The sequence below is a fragment of the Zonotrichia albicollis genome, chromosome 1, assembly GCF_047830755.1.
Source record: "Zonotrichia albicollis isolate bZonAlb1 chromosome 1, bZonAlb1.hap1, whole genome shotgun sequence".
Taxonomy (NCBI): Eukaryota; Metazoa; Chordata; class Aves; order Passeriformes; family Passerellidae; genus Zonotrichia; species Zonotrichia albicollis.
In genome coordinates, this window is record NC_133819.1 from 24,294,409 (window position 1) to 24,316,417 (window position 22,009).

The 22,009-nt window shown below is 38.7% G+C and overlaps 1 protein-coding gene and 1 long non-coding RNA gene across 2 annotated transcripts in view; both read left to right on the forward strand.

The window, feature by feature from the left end:
• Positions 1 to 22,009, forward strand: part of LOC102071332 (putative acyl-CoA dehydrogenase 6) — a 204,552-nt gene that overhangs the window by 30,635 nt on the left and 151,908 nt on the right. The window lies entirely within an intron of this gene.
• Positions 1 to 22,009, forward strand: part of LOC113459651 (uncharacterized) — a 54,579-nt gene that overhangs the window by 11,521 nt on the left and 21,049 nt on the right. Inside the window, exon 3 of the long non-coding RNA XR_003381094.2 lies at positions 3,197 to 3,380. This is a non-coding gene — a long non-coding RNA (uncharacterized LOC113459651). The remainder of the gene's footprint in view (positions 1 to 3,196; positions 3,381 to 22,009) is intronic.

Genomic DNA, 22,009 nt, shown 5'->3' on the forward strand with positions numbered 1-22,009 from the left:
GTTCATCCCCACTTGATAGAGGAGGTCACTGTTCTCAGAACTGCTGCCATACAGTTTTGAGAGCTACTGCTGTCAAAAGCCCCAAGTAACCTGTACTTCTCATTACTAGAAAGTCAGTGAAGATCATTTTGTGTTCAGGCATTTTGTGTTCATAGAGTACAATTTTACTAACAGGGTGACCTTTTCAAATTGTGGTGTTTAATCACCTTTTCATGTAGTGCATTTCATGGCTGGAGTTGTTTTTTGCAGAGAAACACAAAAAAACGGAAGCAAGATTCAATGAAGGATGTAGATGAAATACAGAGTCCTGGAAACAAACACTGTGCAAAATACACAGGAAAAGACTGATGCCTCAGGATATGAGGAGAGCATATGTCCATCCCTCATTGAATGGGATGATCATGAATATTAAGCACCTTATAAGACTTACACCACTGCTGCCTCTGCTGTACAATATCCAGCCACTCTGTGGATGGTGAAGGTTCAAGTTTACTTCATCATGAGAGAGTTCAGACCCAGCTTTTTCACCCTGCAGGGCAGTGCATTGGTCAGCAGGCTGTCCTCTGTGGGTAGTCCTTCCCTTTCCACTGGGGTCACCAGTAGTGCAGAATATAAGGTGCACTGGGCCAGCATGAGAACATGAAAGAGGAGACTGGATTCTGGAAATTAAAAATTAGGAAGTGAAGCACGAGAGCCACATCAAAAATAAAATATGTCAGACAGGTTCTTGTAAAAATTGTTATAAGGAAATTATCTCCATAACTCCCCTTAATATAAATAGTATGTAGCCACTCAGCCACATAATCTTGTAACAAATATGTCACTAGAGATTCAGAGGAGCCTGACCTGATGGCTGTATGTGAGGGGCAATCTGGTAACACCTTCTGGATATGATCTAGATTTGATGCTACAGGAAACTTAGAGGGTGGGGCATTAGCTGTGCTTAGGGGTAGGTTGCAAGATGGTATGACTGGGGACATTTTGGAGAGTAGGTCTAGGAAACTGGAGAGCCTGCCAGGGAGGTATCCAAGGAGTTAATTTTGTAATTGCATGGTGTCTGTCAGGGATGACCATCTATTTTTCATGTGCCCTAAATTCTCCTTCAACCTTGTTCCAGACACTGGCGTGGAATAGAACCCCAAGACTTGTGTGTTTTAAGGTTTCAACATCACATCATGCAAGCCAGGACTGATAAATTCCTGCCACTATCATTTGGAAGGTTATGCTTAATATTTCTGATTGCATTCCTGACTGTGAAGTCGGGAGACATAGCAAGGAATTCAGATGCACTCTTCAGCCACCAGAGACACACTCGAGTGAATTACCAATCTCCCTAGACACCTGGAATACAGATAATGAATTTGTATGTACAGCCTGATCATCCACCAGAGCAAATCAAATCATTCCTCACTCTGCTGTGGCAGGAGGATTTTAAAGCTCCTATTTTGAAACTCCCCTCTTGCTATTGGCATGGCTAGATCCTCCAGAGCACTAACAGCTGGGGTGCCTTTCAATAGCCTTTCCTTCCAAAAGGGAGAAATGACAAATTCAGTAACACTGGGCTAAGCTGATAAAACATACAGGCATACATGACAGTCCAAAACCATTTTTCAAAGCAGCAGCTGAATTACAATTCATGATATAAAGCCCAGAGTCTTGGCTGTGTGAGATTTCTGTTTGTTATGGATTTGGTCAGGTCTTACAGCTTTGGGCCAGCACTATGCCAGGCTGGGACACCCAGCTTTCAGTAAAGGAGCACTGCAGCTACATCAACATGTACATAAGAGATAACATGTTCCTCTAGGGCTGGCAGGATCCTGCTCTCCTCTCACTTTGAATGATAGTGGTTGTAATTGCCAGGAGCTTTCTCTGCCTCCAGCAGCAGCCCGGTTCTCTGCTGGGATTTGCTCCCAGCTGGGCCAGAGCCCACCTGCAGCACACCAGGCTGTCCCCAAACATCACCCTTGGGTCCTGCAGATGTTGTACTTTGGTGTTTATAGAGAAGCAAATCCTGGGGATGGCTAAAGCCAGCTCTAGCAAGCACATAGCACTAGAAAGGAATGTTCTAGAAGTCCCTTTCCTGTCTAAGTCCAGATGCAGAAAGAGGCACTGGAAAACAGCTGGCCAAAGAGGGGAAAAGCACATACTGAGAAAGTGGTGAAAATCTCCCCAATGTGCTAAGCCTCAGAGTCTCTTGTGTCTGGTGAAACAAATAAGCTCCCATCACCAAGAAACTGCTGGGTCTGTACAAGGCCACGAGCCCACATTAGTGTCAACAGAGACTTGTTTTCATCCACAAGGGCAATGGCTGCTCTGTGCAAACAAAGCCTGCAGGATGATGCACATATAGGATAGAAAAACCATCCTCTGAAAGTCTTTCCAAAATCTGACCTCAAAGCCACTAGTGTGGCAGTCCAGCCTGCCCCTTCTGAATACAGAGCTGGAGCTGTCTCCCAGCTCTCGCTCCAGCTGGGCAACAACAACAAATGCATGACTGAATTAGATCACCTCCACCCTCTCTCCTTGAAAAAGGAGTTTTCAGCAGGAGAATGAGTTGTTCAAAATTCCATGTTTGCTCAGAAAATAGGATGATGAGAACTGCTCACAGTTGTTACACCTTGCCTTATTGGTCCCCTTTTTTATTACAGAATACCACTTGATCCCAACATTTATTTTTTTTAACTTTCCAGCAAATTTGGCATCCTACAACTTTATCACTGCATCACAAATTAAGGATCGTGCAGTTGAGGTTGTGGACAGTCTACTTTGCTTTGAAGGGATAAAACTTACAGCTTTTTTTCACTATTTTCTCATACAATCTTCATGTTTCTTATTACTGATGTGTTCTATGGCAAGGCGAGAACATTTTGTCTGCTACAAGTCATGTATGAGAACAGGAGAGACAAGAAAACAGCAGTAGTGCTTTCCTTATACCTTAAAGAACTCAATTTCTGCTAAAACTCTGGCAAGACCCAGGGGTGAAATTGAATGAGACACGATTAATAAATAACCTTAATAAGCATTTTTCATTTACCTTTCAAGTAGCCATTAAAGCAGTTCACACAAAAGTTCCTTTTAGTGTTCCCTTAAATTACCCAGTTTTTTTCTGCTCTGCTCCTAGCCCTGAGGTTTGAAAGGGTTTTTACAAACCTATGCAAGGAGGGTCAGTTTTAACACTCTCTTTGTCTTTTTGCAGGTCCTTGTATTTGCAAAGAATAAACCAACAACGGGCAAACATGCAAAGACCATCTGTCTTCCACTCTGGATAAATCACTTGGAACTAAAGAGTGTTTCTTTGGTTTCCTTTTTTTTTAAGATCTTATACTAGCTTTTCTTTTCAAGTGTGTTTTGAAGAGGAGGCCATCATCAGGGAGTTCGGTGTGAGTTTACTTTATGTTTGTTTATCAGATGTTTTCTGTAAGAAACTGCTAATTAATTGCTGATTGATAAAAATTAAATAGGCTGCTAGAATTCCCTGAAGCAGCAAGCAGCAGCTGAATCCAGTGCTTTGGGGAAGAAGCTTTTCCAGGGACTGCAGGTCTAATGAATACATTGACACAGCAGGTCAATTGCCTCTGCTGGTGTGGAATTTTGTTCATTGCTCTAACACTGCCTAAACTCTGTGAGGGACACAGGTGCCTCCCTATATATTGTTAACCCCTGATGTTTCTCTTCTCATCCGCTCCAGTATTTTGCCTATGAATATGTCAGCATTTTGATGAAAAATTTGATTTTTATGTGATTTGTTTTGGTGGTATCATTTTGATTATTTGTTCCCATTTACCTTAATGGGCTAATAGCCCATTAAAAATGGGCCCGGCCAGATAAAATGGCTGATCTCAATACTGTGACAAAAGATCTTCCAGAGGTACAAAATTCACCTATTAATAAAAGGACTTGGTTTGGGTTGTTTGGTTTTTTAAGTCCTCTTTCCCTCTTCAATAGAATAAAACTACAGGAAGTCACTCCAGAGGGATAGAAACCTTTACAAGAACAGCTGTTCCTTTAGTGCAGAAACCTCTGCCAAATAACATCATGAGCTCAAGCTCTTTCCTTTTGGCTTAATAGGAATTAAATCAGTGCCATGCTAAATTGTCACAGGTTCATCAACTTTCCTGAAAAGAAATTCTCTTACTAAGTGTCTGTTTTCTGTTTGCAGGAAGTATTTTGGCTTTTAGGAAAAAAATGGGAGGCATTGTTACCCTCAAACCTATTCAGCTTTTTATCCTAAATCCCATTCACCTTTACAAAATATACTGGAGGCACTTTTTTCCTCATCTATTTTAAGATTTAAATTCCAAGAGGACCTAATCATGTGCTAAAGCAATGAAGGTACTTTGAATAAAGATGTAATTACATATGTATTACATATATAATTATGTTCTGATAGGATCAGGGCCAAAGTGTATGTGTTCCCCTCCAGATTTTTAAATTAAAATGGATAGATGAAGGAATGACACTTTTTTGGAGGTGTATGGGTGATTTTTTTTCCAATTTGCTAACTGGTCAAAAGAATAATTCCTGAAGATCTGACCTGAAAAAAATCTATTAAACCTTAACTCTTTAAATGGATAAGTAGATGGTCTCTTACCTTCCTTTTTTTTTTGACTTTCAAATTTAGGCAAATCACTTGACAAAATGTCACGTCAAGAGAGTAAAAGAAAAAATTTCAATAAGTGTTAAGAAATGCACTTCAATTGCATTGTAAAGTTATTTTTCTTGTTCACAAAAGATCAAAATATAGCATGAATTTTGAATAATTTTCATAAGAGAGTATGTGCACTGCTTTTGAAAAAAAGTAGTGAAATAAAATTTTTACTTCCAGATCCAGCTTTATTTTAAACCTACTAAAATTTCTCACTACTCATCCTTTTTCAGTTATATAACTTTTCCAGAATTTAAGCATTTGAAATTAAATTCTCTTTTTAAGCATCTACCACAGACTTAATATTTTAATTTAATTTCTGATGACATACTTCATCTATTTTTTAAGATAAAGGTCTATGTAAAATATACCGTCCTGATTACCTAACATAAAAAAGTTGTTTTTGTTTTATGTTTGAGGTTTTTTGGTTTTTTTCTTGTTTTAGAGCAAAAAATAGAAACAGGAAAAAGAATACAATGGGGATTTACCTTTTCTTATCACTGCTCATGTATTTTTTACAGACTAATTATTTGCTAAAGCTTGCCAGATATATTTTCCAGAAAGTAAAATAAATAATAAAGCTAAGCAAGACTTTCTGTGGGGGAGCACACAGCCAGGTACACTTCATTTAGATCCAGAATTTACATTTGCATCCCAAAATGCATTTACCTACCTATCTCAGCATGGAAGCTCAGCTGGTACAGAGGAACTGCCCAATGAAGAGGGAGGAAGAGCCAGAGGTGGGAAGGGCTGGATTGAGGATGACTTTATAGTGTCCATATTTTGCCTTTCCTTGGGAAAGAAATAGAGTTTCCAAAGTTCATTTCTTTCTGGTAGGAGACTTGTAGTTCTTGGTCTCAGAACATCTCTTTCTCCCTTAGGGCTGGTCCTCAAGGAGGATGACAATGCATTTCGGAAGGTTTATTAGCTCAAGCAACAGTGAGCCAGCATGTTTTTGGTGGGAAAGATATTCATCAGTATGATGAAATTATGGGATTATCTTCAGTTTGCTCCAATGAACAAGCAAAAGATTACATGCCCAGATTTCAGAATCTGAGAATCCTTGTAAAAAAGAGCTTCTGTGGTTTTGTTTGGCTGGGGTTTTTGTTTCTAAAAAAAATTTTTTTTTTCAAAACATAGAGAAGTTGTGGAGAAAATTACCATTTTAGAAATTGCACTGTGCATGGTCATTGTGGTCTTTAACTTCAGGGCTTTCTTTTGTGCTGCCCAGTGTAGAGCTGGTTTGGGAATGAATCAGGAGCTCAGTTTGTTTTAGTACACAGACACTGAGCTGAGGATCAGGCAGGTACTAAAGGGAAAGGAGTCACCATATGCAGAGAACACAGAAAATGGGGCCTAGTTCTGATTTACACACTGAGGGTTTGTGTAGTCCTGGACAGATCAGGTAAATCAAAGTTTTCACAGGTGGTCTTTGGGATGTTTTCTTTTTACCCTTTTCCAGCTGTCTGACCTGGGGGCTCTGGTTTATAAAAGCATAAATAGCAACCACAGCTGGAGTCTCTGCAATTTGTCTTATCTTGAACACATATTTCTAAATAGCACAAAGCTCTCTGGAAATTCAGACTCTACTTCTTCAAACAGGACATTAAAATTAATAAATATTTATCCTTACTCCTCTGTGCCTAAATTCTATCTTTTATATTGGGAATAATACCTTCTGTCCCTGTTCTCCCTGCCAGCTCACACACAGAAGGAAAGGAATCATCCTGTTGTGAGAACAGGGCTCAAATCACACCTGCAAAATGCAAAACATATGTTTTACATGCAAAGGAGTTCCTAGCCCTCCCTGGATTAAAAAATGGCAGTTGTTAACCAGGACAGAAATTTGGAAAAGTCCAGGTCTTCAGGCTGTAGGGGTGGATGTCCTGGCAGGTGCTGGGGATGATTGCTCGAGACTGTTGAAATTAGAGCAAATTTAGGCTTTGGCCTGGGTTCAGAGATGGGATTTATTTCTAAGGCTTTTAATTCTTCAGTGACACGGGTTGATGAGTTACTGTTGGATACACTCTTTAAATCAAATCCTTGATTGTGAACGGTCTCTAAATGAAGCTGGCTGCAATGGTTCAGGGTTTTTAAGCTGCCTCTGGAAAACCTTTGGTGTAGTGTCTTATTCCATCACCTCCTGCTGTGAACCTGTGTATTGTTGCAAGGACCATGTAACAAACAGAAAACGAGTCATTCTGCTGTCCTTACCAAAGTTGTATGGCACTTCACTCTGAGGATCTAATTATTTTCAGTGTGGAGAAGAGGACTAAATAAGGCTCTAGAGAAATACTTTACATGTTTTAGAAGAGAATGGTTATATGTCTATTTTGTTTAATGAGCATACTTTGTAAAGATGGGTTTGAAATACTTTATCAACTTCACTGGAGATGAAAATCACTGGCTAATTTGCAGAACAGGTGTTTGGGCAAGAGCCATGTGATGAGCAACTTTTTTCTTCATAAATCTGAGGCTAGTAAAGAGGATTCAAGTTTTACAGAAGCTGCCTTCTTTGTGTTGTGATGTTTCTCTGATTTAGACTACTCACCTGTCAGGGTATATATGACTTGTCTTCTCTCATCCTATACTTCTACTTTGCAAAATAGCTACCATTTCAGTCTGTAAAGTTAATATCTAAAGGCTTGTCATACCCTCTGCTAATAAACAGTATTTCACAAGTAGTGCTGAGAGCAAGGAAGGAAGAGACCACATCACTTCAGTCAACGCAGACAGAGAAAATAAATTTTGTTGTTGCCAAGCATCAACTGAAGAGAAACAAAAAATAGCTGACAGCAGAATAGAGAAAAACATGTGCTCTATTTCATTACAAGCTCCAGTATCAGAAACATTAAAAAATACACTTTTCTTCCTCTGAAGTATGCTGGTTGACTCTGCATATTAGGTGCATCTATCTCCCTAAAGATTTTGCAAAGGCTTTTTGCAAAACTCAAATAAAAATGGTACAGATCTAGATAATTTTAGATGTGCTATTAAAACTTGTATATTTTTTTTTTCTGGCCAGAAGACAACATCTTTGTCTTGACTCTGTAACAGACAAAGGCTGATTTTGTAAGATCAGATTTACTTGGTAACCAATTTTTTTTTTTTACCTGAACTGTGTAATCCAGAAAGTGTTCAAACATACCTTGGGTTTGCCACATGTGATAAGGGGATCATGATGCTCTGATACAATTAGTAAGTGATTGCAAATGAAAGGCATGCAGGTGTATTTGTGTGTCATATTCACATGCCTCTTGTTTTGTACTTTAGTCTTAATCCCCAGATACTCCTGTTGACATGATTGTGTCCTTTTCTGTCTGTTTTGACATGAAGTGAAAGCTTCCTTTGCCAAAGGCCCTTGAATGCAGAAAAACCCACTCGCCAAAGCCTTGTCATTGCATCAAGTATGGGTGGTATCATTTCAGTTTCCTTCTCCTTATTCTCCAGACCTCTGGTGGGATTCTGGTGCCCTGCTCTCTCCACTTCACTGTGGCCTTTCTTGCACAGAATTCTGGCAGCAGTGCTGGATTACATCCTCCACAGATTACATGTGCTGCAGTGAGAATCCATACCTGAGTATAGATAAGTGCAGATCTGCAGAACCTGCAGGTCTGTGAGGCAGGAAAAGTGAGGGTGAGTGGGCAGCTGTCTTGTGTCTTCCAGGTGGAAGATAGAAACAGGTGAGCAGAAGCAGAAGACTTTGGCTGTAGCAGGTCATTCTCCAATGGCAACTTGTTTTCCCAAGGAATAATTGAGCCATTCATCCTCAGGTTTGGTCTAAGTAGTTATATGGGCACATTTAAAAGGTAATACGAGTAGAGAAATGGCAGATTTGAAAACTCTCCTTTCCATTCCAAGATGCAGCAATTCCACTCACCTTTGCTTATGCTGCACACTGTAAATAAGCAAAGTTGATGCTAACTTTTGGACCACATCTCATACTTGGATCATGTTCTGAACTGGGACCACCTGTAGTTTCTGTTAGTGAAATATGTGTTTTATGCTGCAATTTTTTTAGAAGTACGGTCTTCAACACTTGGATATAGATCCTTGTGTCACAGAACTCCTTGGAGCTACGGTGTTTGGGATGTTTAATATGCCATAGATTTTATCCTGGTGTTTGATGTTCTGTTTACAATCAGTTCATGACCATCAAAGCATTTAACAAAAACATATTCAGATTTTCTGATTTTACACTTCGTGAAATTGTTTTTCATAAGCTTCAGATATACTGCATCTGCTCCCTGCAGTTTTACTGTGCAGAGAGCTGCTAATAAAAAGTTAGTGTTGACAGTTCAGTCACAATATAAAATTCTTACAGCTGTTAAACATTTAAAGATGTTTAATTGGTTTTTAATGACTATTTTGGTACTTAACTTTTAGTAGGACATTGTGAAATTTATTATCTTGTAAAAAAACCTGAAATAACACGTTTTAATTGTGGATGCCTTCAATACTAGAAGTTTCATCAGTGCTTCTGTACAGCTACTGGCTTATTCTTTTAGGAGTACCGCTAAGAAAGTTTTCTAGGAAAAAAACCCAAAACCACAGCAACAACAAAATACAAAAAATTAGCAGTAAAATATCTGATAAAAACCCCAAACCTGCAGTAGTACCAGAAGCAACAAAAAAGGCTGTATCTAAAACTTAGATTGGCAAGATAATGTTTTGTGCCCTTAACTGTACTCAGCCAATCAAACTTGGCTGCAGGATTTTGTCTTGTTAATATATCTAACCACTAAATAAAAAGGCCAAAAATCTTGCTTTGAGTTTTATAGCCGCCTAAATGATGCCAGCACTTTAAAACCGCTCAGGGCCAGCACCACCATCCTGTAGCTGGGCTGTCCCTCATCCACCAGCACAGGTGGCACACGTGAGACCAGCCCAGCCCTGCCCTGAGCCTGTGGCACCTCTGAAGGGCAGCTGGGGCTCTGCTGCTGGGACAGCCAGCTGCGCCAGCCTCTTCCTCCTGGCTTTTGTGCCAGCCCATTGCTGTGTTGTTCAGGTAATAATGCCACATTTTCTGTCCCTTTCTGCTGCAGCCTGCACATCCGTTTCAGGTAAGCCATCTGAAGAGCTGTCATTGGTTATCTGGCTTCTGCCCAGGTGGTTGTAAGCTGAGAGACGTGGTGGAATCCTGCATCCATCGTTTTTTTTTCATCCTGGTGGAATTCAGAATCATTACTTTTCTAGCAAAAGGTTTTTCTTGGTATCCTGGTTCTGGCCAGGACAGGGTTAATTTTAACCCTGTCCTGGTTGGAACCAGGGCACTGACATGAATCACTGCACTTACATTTCATATTTGATCTAAATAAGCACCATAAGTGGAATATTAGGAAAGTATATCTTTCAAAAGAGACAGATGCTCTGAAAATTAGATAAGGGACATGCTTAAAGGAGTTCAGTAATCGAAAGCAAATGTGTCAGATGTCACAGAGTGAAGTAACAAAATGGAAAGGAGCAAACTAGGTGTGATGTGCGAGGGCGTACTGAGCCCTGGAATCTGGCTAGCTAGTGAGGGGCGAAGGCCAGCACTCCTGCACATCTGAAGCTAGCCCCCCTCGGCGTCTTGGCCTCGGGCTGAGCTGGGAGGTAGCTCGGAGCAGCGCGAGTGTGAGACGAATTAGGAGGCGACCACTTGCTGGAGGTAGGCTGTCGGTTTTATTACAGAAGCACTAACAAATATGGAGACTACCAGCAAATAGCCCCGAACAGGGGATGAGACAGGGTTTTAAGGGAAAAAGGGGGGAAAAGGTAGGGAAACTTAGCTAACTAATAATATTACATATTTGGAGGTCCTAAACATAATTGACATACCTAAATAACCAACTAATATTAAGCAAAGGAGGGGCGCCGGGGCGGCAGCCAACTATAACTCCCAGAGAGAAGAAGGTTCTCGAAACCTGGGAGGAGAAAGGGGGTGATTGACTGGACTCAGGGAGGAGACAACTTTCACTTAAAAGGGAAACCAGGGGAGGAGCAATTACATATCGGCAACTATGAATAGCGGTTACTATAGCAACTTAGCTGACAGGCTAGCAGTGGCGGGAAAAACTGGGGGAACGAAACCATTTTACACATAATAGGGGAGAACAATACATAAATTGGGGGAATAACACAAGAAACTTAACAACACACTACAACAGTGTGACTCAGTGGGTGACTTTCATCAGAGAGGGAATTTTTTCATAGGTATTTTCTTGCTGCCTATGCCTGACAACATGACATAGGGAAACATCTTTGTGCAGTCTAGAAGTCTGAAAAACCTCACTCAGAAATGGAAATCAGAACTTTTTTATTTCAAGTATGTAAACAAAACATTTGAAGTTTTGAAATGTGTTTATATTTTATACAAAAAATATTTAAAGCTATTCTTCTTGGATTCCCAAGTAGTTTTGGTTGAGGATAAATCAATTATTTAAATTTATTATTGTCAAAACAAACACAGAATCTATGCACCTAAGTACATGAAAATTCTAAAGATATCCACACCTCAACTATAGAATGCTTTATACTACTACTAAATTAGTAAATTTTGAAAATTAATGGAAGAGAAGAAGATTAATCCAGTTGACTTTTATGTCAGCTGTGGTCTTGACAATAGAAGAAGCCACAAGGATTGAAGAACAAGTATGGGAGTGAAGGGTACAGGGTAAAAGAATTAGCTTTCCTTTATGCTATATCTATAAAAGAATTTCAAATATGACCCTTTGTATCACCTGGATATCAGTCTCTCAATTCCTTACTTCCATTTGGCTTTTAAATACACAATCAATTACATTTTATATTAGTACTATCAGGTAGCATAAATTCCATAAGGCATTGGAAACCAATTTCCAAAATAATTTCACTTATTTCTAAGCAATTTCCCTACATTTTGTCTGAAAGATGATTTGCAATTATTCACAGAGATGTGTATTTATGCTGCATTAGCTCATGCCTAGGAGAAGAGATGCAGGCCCAAAATGTAAAACTGAAATATATTGCTGTGGGTGGTTTTTAAAAGACATTGATTTTTATTCCCCATCTGTCACATTGGTTTGCAGCCAATATCCATCAGTGAGCTGTGTGATTAATGGGGTATTGAAGAAACAATGAACAATTGCACAGTTGTTTGACTTGTTGCTTTATTTTTCCTTTTGCATTAGTATTATAATCCTACAGCATCTGTTGTTAATGCCAAGCATAAAAAAATATGCTGGATATAACACACATTGCTAGCAATAGTAATAACAACTAACATAATACACCACAGACTTCTGAAAAAATGAGGCAAAGCCTCTCTGTCTATAACTTTACAAATTCTTCACTCTCTTGAGGCTGCCCCAGAGCCACATGTGGCTCCTTGGGAGCCAAGGAAAGCCAGAAGCATGTCTTGTAAAAACTCCTCTTGTAAAACACCTCCAAGCCTGGCCCCTGCCCTCTGTATCCAGCTCCAGACAGCTGCAAACCAGGTCACCTGACAGGTTATCCAAAATCTGAGCATCTTTATCTGGTGAAGATTTTCCAGCACTCCTCAGCAGAAATTTGCTGCTTATTCATAATATTCCAGATTTCTAAATTAATTTTAAAAATGCAAAATCATGGTGCTTGAAAGATCTAACTGCTATAACAGCAAATATATTTTTTTATATTATATATATATATATATATATATATATATATATATATATATATATAATATATATATTTTATATATATATTATATTTTTTTATATTATTTGCTATAACAGCAAATAATGATGCAATACTTATTTGAAGCCTCGTTGATAACAGATGGTATCCCTGTCAAGTATGATAGGGATACCATGCATCATAAATTACAAAATTATCCCAAATTGTCCTGCCCTGTTCTTGTCCATAATGCCTTCAGATTCCACATTGTATGGAACAACAATCCAACAACAGCAACAATCAAATCAAGTATTTCTGTCTTCAGCTGCCTCACCTGATTTACATTGCACATGAATTACATAGATACCTCAGTGCTACTCAGTAGCTTCAAAAATGTCAGCAAGCCTTTGGAGTTGCCATAATTTTGGGGGATTTGGAAAATAATGCTTGAGAATGTTTAAGAACTATATTCAGACTTTGTGAGATTCATAACAGCAAACAATCTGAGATGACAGAAAGTGGGGTTTTTTTGAAAGATGGCCTGTGAACTATTAGAATGTGCATCACTTTCTCGACCTAGAGCTAGAGTTAATGTATTCAGGCTCCTTTATAACACTAAGTGTCTGGAATTCAAAATATCCTAAAAAAGTTGCAAATCTGCTTCACATGGTATAATGTAGTTTTTATAAGTAAATCAAATATAAGAGTTTTGTATCTGCAGCTAATGGTAGTTTTCACAGTCCTTCATGATATTTAGGAACTATCTTTTCAATATGAAGGTGGCAAACACTGTTTTTTTGTCTCCTATCTCAGAAAGCAAATGAAAGGTTTGTTGTTTTGCATGTGTGCATGTATCTGTGCTTTCCTTCAGTTCACTAACAAAAATAGATTCTGAATATTTGATATCTAGAAGAGAATATATCTTCATATGCTACATATGCTTCATATGCAAAGCCAGTAGAGAATGATCTATTGAAGGGACTAACATCATTGCTAATTAAAATCTTCTCTTTAAAGTTTTGAGAACCATAAGTCTGCTGCACAGAAATTTCTTTAGAATAAAATTCCTGCATTCCAGAATTTTCAAACTCCATAAAATCATGGAGGACACAGGGAGAAAGTGAATCAGGCACTATTGATTTCCTGGCTTTCTCAGTAAAAGAACTGGGGACATCAAAGGCAACCAAAAGGAGACCTATTCAAAACACACATTCAAAAACCTGGGGTGTGAATGGTCTGGCTGCAGGGTGTTGTGAAGCTAAAAGTTTGCATGGGGTCATGGAAGGCTGGACAAGTCTGGGACAATCAGCTCATTTAGAGCTCCTGGATATGCAGAAGCCACTCTGGTCTCCCAAGCCCTCAGACCCACGGCTGTGCCTGGCACATCCAGTGTGGTCCTGGGCTCTCCTGTGTCTATGCTCCCCTTCAGTCACTTGCTCAGGGACCCAGATAGGGAGAGGATATTGAGCTGTACAGAAGGTCTGTACAGACCTTCAGAATCATCTGCTGTGGCCTTTCATCCTTATCGTCCTAGTAATTCTAGATTGTGGGGAAAAACAATGATATTGCAAATCTTCCAATATGCTAAAATATTATATGATGGCTTTCTCTTCATAGAAAAATCTTATGTTTCTATAAATGTCTATATATTGCATATATGGCCTATGGTTATCTTTTATAGGCAAACAACATCTATATTGGTGAATGATAATAGCTTCTAAAACTGTTGTAAGAACATAGAAGCATTTCTTTTGATAGGTTTAAGAAGTTTCCATTAATTTTACCTAGACTGACATTGCAATGCTCATAACATCAGGTATGAAGTTAAAATCAGATTTAATGTAGTAATAAGGTAAGAAGAAATGGACCAAGATGACTCTGTAGAAATTCAAACTTCCAAATCAAGACTTTTCATTTCAACTAACTTAACTGTACAATGCATTTAAAATTTTATAAAACTGCACATATTCTCAGAATTATTTAGTGTTAGTATGCTTTAAATCAAACTTATTATCATGGTGAATTTTTTGTGAAACTCTGGGTTTGGAGGTGTTAAAACTGCCTAAACATGAAACTTACCATTTGTGTCCATCTTGGAAGTGGTTTTGTGTTCTTTTTTTCCAGGGAATATTTTCCAGCTCTTTTTCCAGGAGGCAAGAGCTTTTCCAGGTTGCGACGCAGGGCAGGGCTCTGAACTGCTTTTTGTATCCTCCCCATCATCCAGTGGCTATAGAAGAAATTAGTCTCCTAAATCTTGGCACATGGATTAAGTTTTTTATGTGAATAGGCCTTTGTGCCATTTTCATGAGTTACTCCACACCATACTTAGATATTTCACAGGCTAAATTGCCCTAGGTTCTACTAGTGTAAGTCTGTGAATTATTATAATCAGGACTCCTGCTGAAAGGTCCATGAATCCTTCGGAGCAGGACTTTCCAGCTGTGCTTGTTCAACACCCATCACAATCAGGCCTGATTCTTGTCTGGAATTTCTGGGCACTGTAACAATACAGAAAGTAATGCTAATAGCCTTTGGCTGTTGTCTGCAGATGTTGAACCCAGGAGGCAAGGCTCTGCATGCAGGAAGTACTAAAATACCCCATTTTCCTAGGGCAGCAGCGACAGATTGTTGAACTCATGTGCTCCCAGACCAGTAAGCCACAGAAAAATGCTGAAAAAAGAGGGGAGTAGAAATCAAAAACCAATGTGGCTAAAAGACTTCAGCCAGTTTCTGCTTTCCACTAAACTGCAAAAAGTACCATCACCGGTGGTGAGATCCAGGGAACTTTTCTAGTATGATGCTGAGTGAAAAGACACATTTCTACTATGCTTTTTGGAAAAGTCTTTAGTGTGGAGTAAGAATGCTTTCTGTTAAGGCTGTTGCAACAGCTGCTTGCAATCCTGTTCATTCAAATGTAGCCTGAGCACGTAAGAGAATAATAATTTATCAGCCTCTTGCTTTCCTTGCTAGGTATAAAAAATAGTTAATGATATGTACAAGGACACTTCTGGCTGGATTAGCCAGAACAAACTGCCTCTGTTTCAAACCAGGCGACTAGCAGGTTTCATTTCTGGATCAACAGAGGAACTTCACCAGCAAGGCCTAGAATGTCAGCTGCACAACACAGCTGAAAAACCCAGAAAGGTCAGAAAAACTTTACACATCTTTTAAGAGAGGCTCAACCATTCTCGTCAAAATAAGAGGACAGAAAATGGCTCCATTTTTCTCCAGGTTGTAGCACATCAGTACCTTTTCTGCACTTAGGATACCTCTTTACTCTTGTAGGATAGAAACATTTCTCCCCTTTTCACAGCTCTTAGCTGTGCTCCACAGCACCTGCAGGCTGAGAGCTGTACAAGCATCCACAGGAAGGCAGAAAACTCTGCTCTGGGGCATCATACACTGTTCTGTGAGTGAGCCCAAAATTCTGAATCACAGCTGTGGCAATTCAGCTTCCAGCATCTGGGTTTTACTGTTGTGTTTAAGAAAGACAACAATTTGTCTCCAGCTTGAAACAGTTGTAGAAAACAACATAACTCACTTTCCAGTGGCTTGTACAAACTTATTTGTCATTTGCCACATTAATTTTCATCATCTCCAACTGTCCATATATCTTCAACCAAAACCAAATTGGAGCTTCTCTGCAAAACTCAGACAAAACAATAAAGTTGTTGTAATTTTAGAAGCATACTGGCAGGTGCCTCTGCATTGACTTGTTTTGTTGTGAGAATTATGACTTTCTAAGGACAGTTTCAATTTCTCCTTCTTTCCTGCACTGTGTGTTCCACACAGTGTGACAAGAGAAGAACATCATGTCTAGGGAGCACAAAATCATGTGAACCCTCTCTCTGGGAGCCTCCAGCCTGACACGCAGACTGGGGTACCAACCCTGGTTACTTCATGGAAGTTGAAAGACAATGTCTTGGCACTAGGTAGAAGATTCCTAATACCAGAGCTCACTGTGAGTCACTCAAGGGTGAGTGAGTGTTACATCAACAATCTGAATGATACCTTGATGTTTCTTCCCCTCCCAGTTGCCAGAAAAACTGATCAATGCTGGACACTCTTTTTGTAATGAAACCTCAGTCTAACTCTATATTCTTTCTTTCAAAGGAAACTGTTTAATTTCAAACTTTATTCCATAGCAGGAAGTCTTGGAGAATAAATGAGATTTTGAATCAATCTTATCTTTGAATTAAGCTGTTTCCAAGTATGATTGAACCAAACTATAATGGATTAGTGTTAGATACTCAGGATTCTCCTACTTTTTGATCAAATGACATTGAAAGCATCAATGAAAAATTAAACAATACTTTGATCAACAAAGACTGAAATATAAAATTTCAAAATGTTTTATCCTCATCAGTTTTTCTTTTTTGTATAAATTTTTCTAAAAAAAATTTTTTTGAACGTGTTCAAGCAGCTTATGAAGTAAAATAGAATCTTCTTTTTGGTTCCTTTTTTTTCTAGAAGTTGTGATTCCAAAATACTTGGTCTTTCATGGCTTCATGGCTGATTGACATGTTCCAGCTGCTGAAACAAACAAATATCACAACTTCTTCATTTTGTGTGATCTATTTTAATTATATTGTCTGAGCATATTTTCTGAGGTTGTACATTGTCTGGAGATACCAATAATATTGTTAGGTGTTAATAAAGGTTGAGTCCAGCCATGCATTTTCTTGGTGTTTGTATTTATGAGACTGAGATAATTTACGAAATATCGAAGTCCAAGAGTAAATTGGTAGCAGATGAAATAACTGCAGATCCTGAGTTGCTCTGTCATGTTCCTACGGATGGATGTCTCTCTTCCTGCAAAGACAGACACGAGCTCCCCAGCTGGGGACTTTTATGGACCAGTAAAAAAAAAAAAATCAAATTTTAAAATGTACGTAAGAGTCATACAAAAATATCCTGGCAAATAAACACCATTGGAATAAAAGCATTTTATTTCTTACAAACAAATAATTGTAGAGCCTGCATCACTAGCTAGGGAAAAGAATGAAATACATCTTCAAATTCTATCCTTTTTTTTAAAGTATAAATTCTGCCATTTTTCTTTCTTTTTAAGGGGTGCTTATCTGTTATAGACAAAAAGAGCTGGAAGATTTTCTGCTTTGAAGATATACCCATTTTGTTTGCATGAATCCAAGAACATTTGGATTTTCTCAAGGCTACATCAAAGAGTTTATCATGTTCAGCATCAAAAAAGTAGTGATAGAGGCACTTTTAAGAGCAAAGCCTGCAGCTTCATTTTTGCCTTTATATTTGAATGGGACTTTCAAAAGGAAGAAAAAATTACAAGAAAGGGCAGTTTTTCACAAAAGGAAAATACTCGTCTTTAAAATGACTTTTCAATTCAACTGAAAATTAAATACATCTTTCTAAAATAAAGGATTCCAATTAGGAATAAAAAAATACATTCAGCATTCTATGATTAATTTAAGCTTTGAAGAACAGTCAGCAATATTTTTTCCTTGAAACATGAAAGAATATTTCATCTTTAAAGAAAACCAAGCTTTAATTGTCTCTTAATCCAATCCATAGTCTAAATGTGAGAGCAATGCTATGATACCCTGCAGATCTATCAAAGCAACATTATCCCATGTCCTGTGCCAACTCACTGCCTTGTAAAGACCTTTTATCTTTGATTCTTTCCCTTGAGAGGGCTACAGCCACTAATCTCCAAAGCCTCTTCTTTCCCAAGAGAGACTTCACACAAAATTGCATAAAACATCTCAAAGTTTCTGGTTTTTTTCTCTCAATTTCCTTCCTCATCCATCATTGCCTTTCAAAGTCCTGTCAGTACTATTTCCACTAGTGATGGGTTAGTTTGTTGTTTCAGGCAATCACTTTTCAGATTTATTATCTATTGATGTTTATAAGGAAGCATTGAACAACTGATCTCAGTTGACACATGAATACTGAGTGGACAGGGCTTCTTTTTGGCCTCTGTCTCTAATCCCTAATGTTGTTTGAGATGATCTTTACAGCAATGTGATTGTGAACAAATTCTGCCAACTTTCTCAAAGTCTGAAAGAAAGGCAGTCCTGGAAAGCTTGTCTAGGTGCTAAAAGTGCTTTCCCAATCCTGCCAGTGTTCATAAACTGTGCTTGCAAACAGAAATGATAGAATTAAAAATTTGGAATTATTTGCTGGGCTATAATTAAATTATAGGACTTATTTTTGCAGGATATTTCAGTAGCCAAAATCACTAATGTAAGGGTTCTTTTGATGCTTAGTAAGCACAATAGGTCACATTATACTTTTAGCTTAGGAACCCCTAATCCACTGGCTGGACATACCTCCAGAATACAATATTCTTATTGTCCATAAAGTACTACTGCTACTTACTGGTGGAGACCTAAAAGTTGAGTAGAATGACCTTTGGTGTGATATTGCTATGAGAGTTATTCCATCCTTATGTTTATGTCATGATATCTGTTTATACCATCTCTTTATTTGTGTGTGGAAATGAAACAATGCTATCGTTACCCTCAGATCCACTCTAATGTCTTTTCATATAAGATTAATAAAGATTAATTTAATAACATTTAGCTAAAGAAATTAATTTAATTACACTGCAAACTACAAAATCTAATGCACAGCTAAGTGTCAACTATCCAGAGAACTGACACCACTGTGATTAATGATATAATTTTTCTTGTTTTCCATGTCGTTGGGCACAGAACTTGTCACTCATTATCTCAGACATATAGAATGATGATAAGTGGAGAAAATGCAGGATTCTCAGCTTGTCTCAAACTTTCTGCCCTCAAATGAAGCCATTTGTCTCCTCTGAAAAATCTAGATTCAATGATCTAGGTCTGAAAATGAATGGCATATCATGATATTCTTCTTGCCTGCATAACTTTCACTAAAAGAAAAGTAAAATGGCATTGATGCTTTCATTTTTCTGATTGTCTTCATTTGCATCCTGGTTTCAAGGCTGCTACCTGGTCATTATGTTCAGTCAGGCTACAGAAAAAAGCTATGTACAGTCACCCTGGCAGCCTACAAGCACTTCTAATTTCTCTATCCCACTTTTGTAGATTAAGGATATACTGAGTTTCCCAGGACTCTCTGAAGAAGGATTCCAGTGGAGACAGCTCAGCTTATATATGATGCTGTTTTTCGAGGAAGCAGCCTTGCCTTTTCTGATGCACCACCCCTAACTCTGGACAATACTGCTGGAGCTGTAATTTCTTGAGCACCAGACCTCCAAACCAGAGAATATGAAACGCATAAAGGTTGCAGATTAGTCCATAATTACAAATTCTTGACAGGTTTAGATGTAGGGATCATGCTTACAAGTGTTTCTCCGTCTAGCCATGGAAATGATATACAGTCCCAGCACTGCATCTGTGTGAGCACCAAGGGATTCTCCCCAGCAGCCCCCAGGGATTCACTTCAAGGGGAAAGAAAATGTCCACGTGCTCCAGGACTCCCAAGCAGTGATTACTCAGGATGGAGGTGGAGTGTCCAAGTCACCTCACTGTTCTCTGTGTCCTGCTTGGACATGTCACAGTTCCTTTTTTGCATATTTTCTGAGATTCCTGAAGGTAAAACCACAACATATTTTTCTGCCTCATTGAGACAAGGCATTTTAACAGATCAATTTTTAGTGAAACACTATTGTTAAGGGCATTTGGTACTTCAGCTGAAGCAGTTCTTGGACCTTTTCCACTGTTCTTTAATAAATTCGAGTACTTAAGCTGGTGATCAGTCATAACCTCTGCGGCTTCTGCACAAAGATCTTCATCTATGAGGTCAACTAATGTGACAGTTTTATACAAGAAACTCATTTTAAGTATGCACTGAATTCTCAGCAGGAATTACAGCTTATTATGGAAGGTTAATATCTCTTTGAATAGGGAGCTGGATTTGTGTCAAATTACTTCTTGCAGAGTTTCAAATTGCCAAATACCTGCTACACAGGGATGGGATTCCTTCAAATGCAACATGACAGTTTATTTAGAAAAAAAAATCACTTGCAAAAACATTTATTAATATAAACCAGAAAAACTTAAAGATGTGCTGTACGTGTTCCCAGCTAGTAAAGTCAATAGTTGTCCATTAGGCTTAAGTGTACCCAAGATAATACAGAAGACTGCAGTTGCATCTCCGTCTGTCTCATGTGCCTAAGGATTCCACAAAACCTAACTTGGAACATATTTTTGGCACATAGTACTGAGAGGAGAACAAAACTACCAGTACTTGCTCGATGTTTGTACCTCCACCCTCTGTCCTAGCATTGTTGTCAGGGCTGCAGCAAGACACAGTACCAGCACATCCTGTAGGGACACCAGTCTGGCAAGAACCACACACGCTTCACAAACAGCTCCAGACAGCAGTAAAAATTATGTAGCACTGTATTTGGCATGAAAGAGTGTCATGGTTAAACTGCAGCTGGCAACTAAGCACCAGACATCTGCTTGTTCAACCTTCCCCAGGTCGTAGGGGGGCAAGAAATTTGGAAGAGGAAAAGGGAGAAAACTCTTGGATTAAGAGGAGTTAATAACAATAACAACAATAACAATAAAAATAACAATAATTAATGTATAAACAAAACCAACAATAACAGTAACTAAAAGGAAGACAGCAGAGATAAATAAAGCTTAAGAAAGGCAAGTGATGAAAATTAAAATAATTGCTCACCACCAACTGATGGATGCCCAGCCAGTGCCTGAGCAGTGAACTCCTGAACATCCTTCCCCCAGCTTTATATACTGATCATGATGCCATATGGTCTGGAACATCCCTGTGGTCAGTTTGGGTCAGCTGTCCTGATTGTGTCCCCTCCCAACTCCTTGTGTACCCCCAGCCTCCTGTCTGGTGTGAGAAACAGAAAAGGCCTTGACTCTGTTAAGCACTGGCCAGCAATAACAAAAGCATCCCTGAATTACCAGCATTGTGTTCAGCAGAAATCCAAAACACAGCCCCAAAACAGCTACTGTGAAAAAAATTGCTTCTATCATAGCAAAAACAGTGCAAATAGGTGCCCAACAGGCTTAATCAGTTCAGGTACACGCAACAGATTTCCTGAGGTCCTGTATTTTTGAAATCCAAAAATGAACTTCTTATGTGGATTGTAAGCATTTTTATTTAGTCATTGAACCTAATTTCATCTTCCAGCAAAAATTACCAGCATGAGGAAAAGACTATTGACCACATTTACTACCCTCATTCAGGCTGAGTACTGGTTTATCCCATTATTTTCCTCGTTTGTCCTTACCGACCTGCCCAAGAAATAAGTGAATGAGCCCACAGCACTGCTGTACTAGCAGACAGGGCGAAACTCAAAGTTAGGAATAAGCTTACAGCCAGAGTTTTTAGGTATAACATGCTATTTTTTAGTAAGGCCAGATTTTTTAAAATGAGCAGCATTGCAACATCTTGGTACTTTTAAATATGATCTCACCTCCTACTTCCCCAGCAAAAATAGATTACTAATAAATTGATTGTAAAACATAAACCCTGTTCTTTTTCATGCGTGTTTGCCTGTTCTGTTTGTTACACATAAAGCCCATGGCTCCTCTTAGCTATATTCATGCAGTGAAGATCAATAATGACATCAAATGCCAAAGGACATCTAGAATGAACATATACTTGAATTTAATAAGACATACCCATCCAGAATGAACAAATACTTGAATTTTTTTGGCAAGCACTTTAAGAAGCATTTATCTTCTATCTCTGTACTTCCCCTCTAAAAATGTGGATGGATTCTGTGCAAAAATAATGACA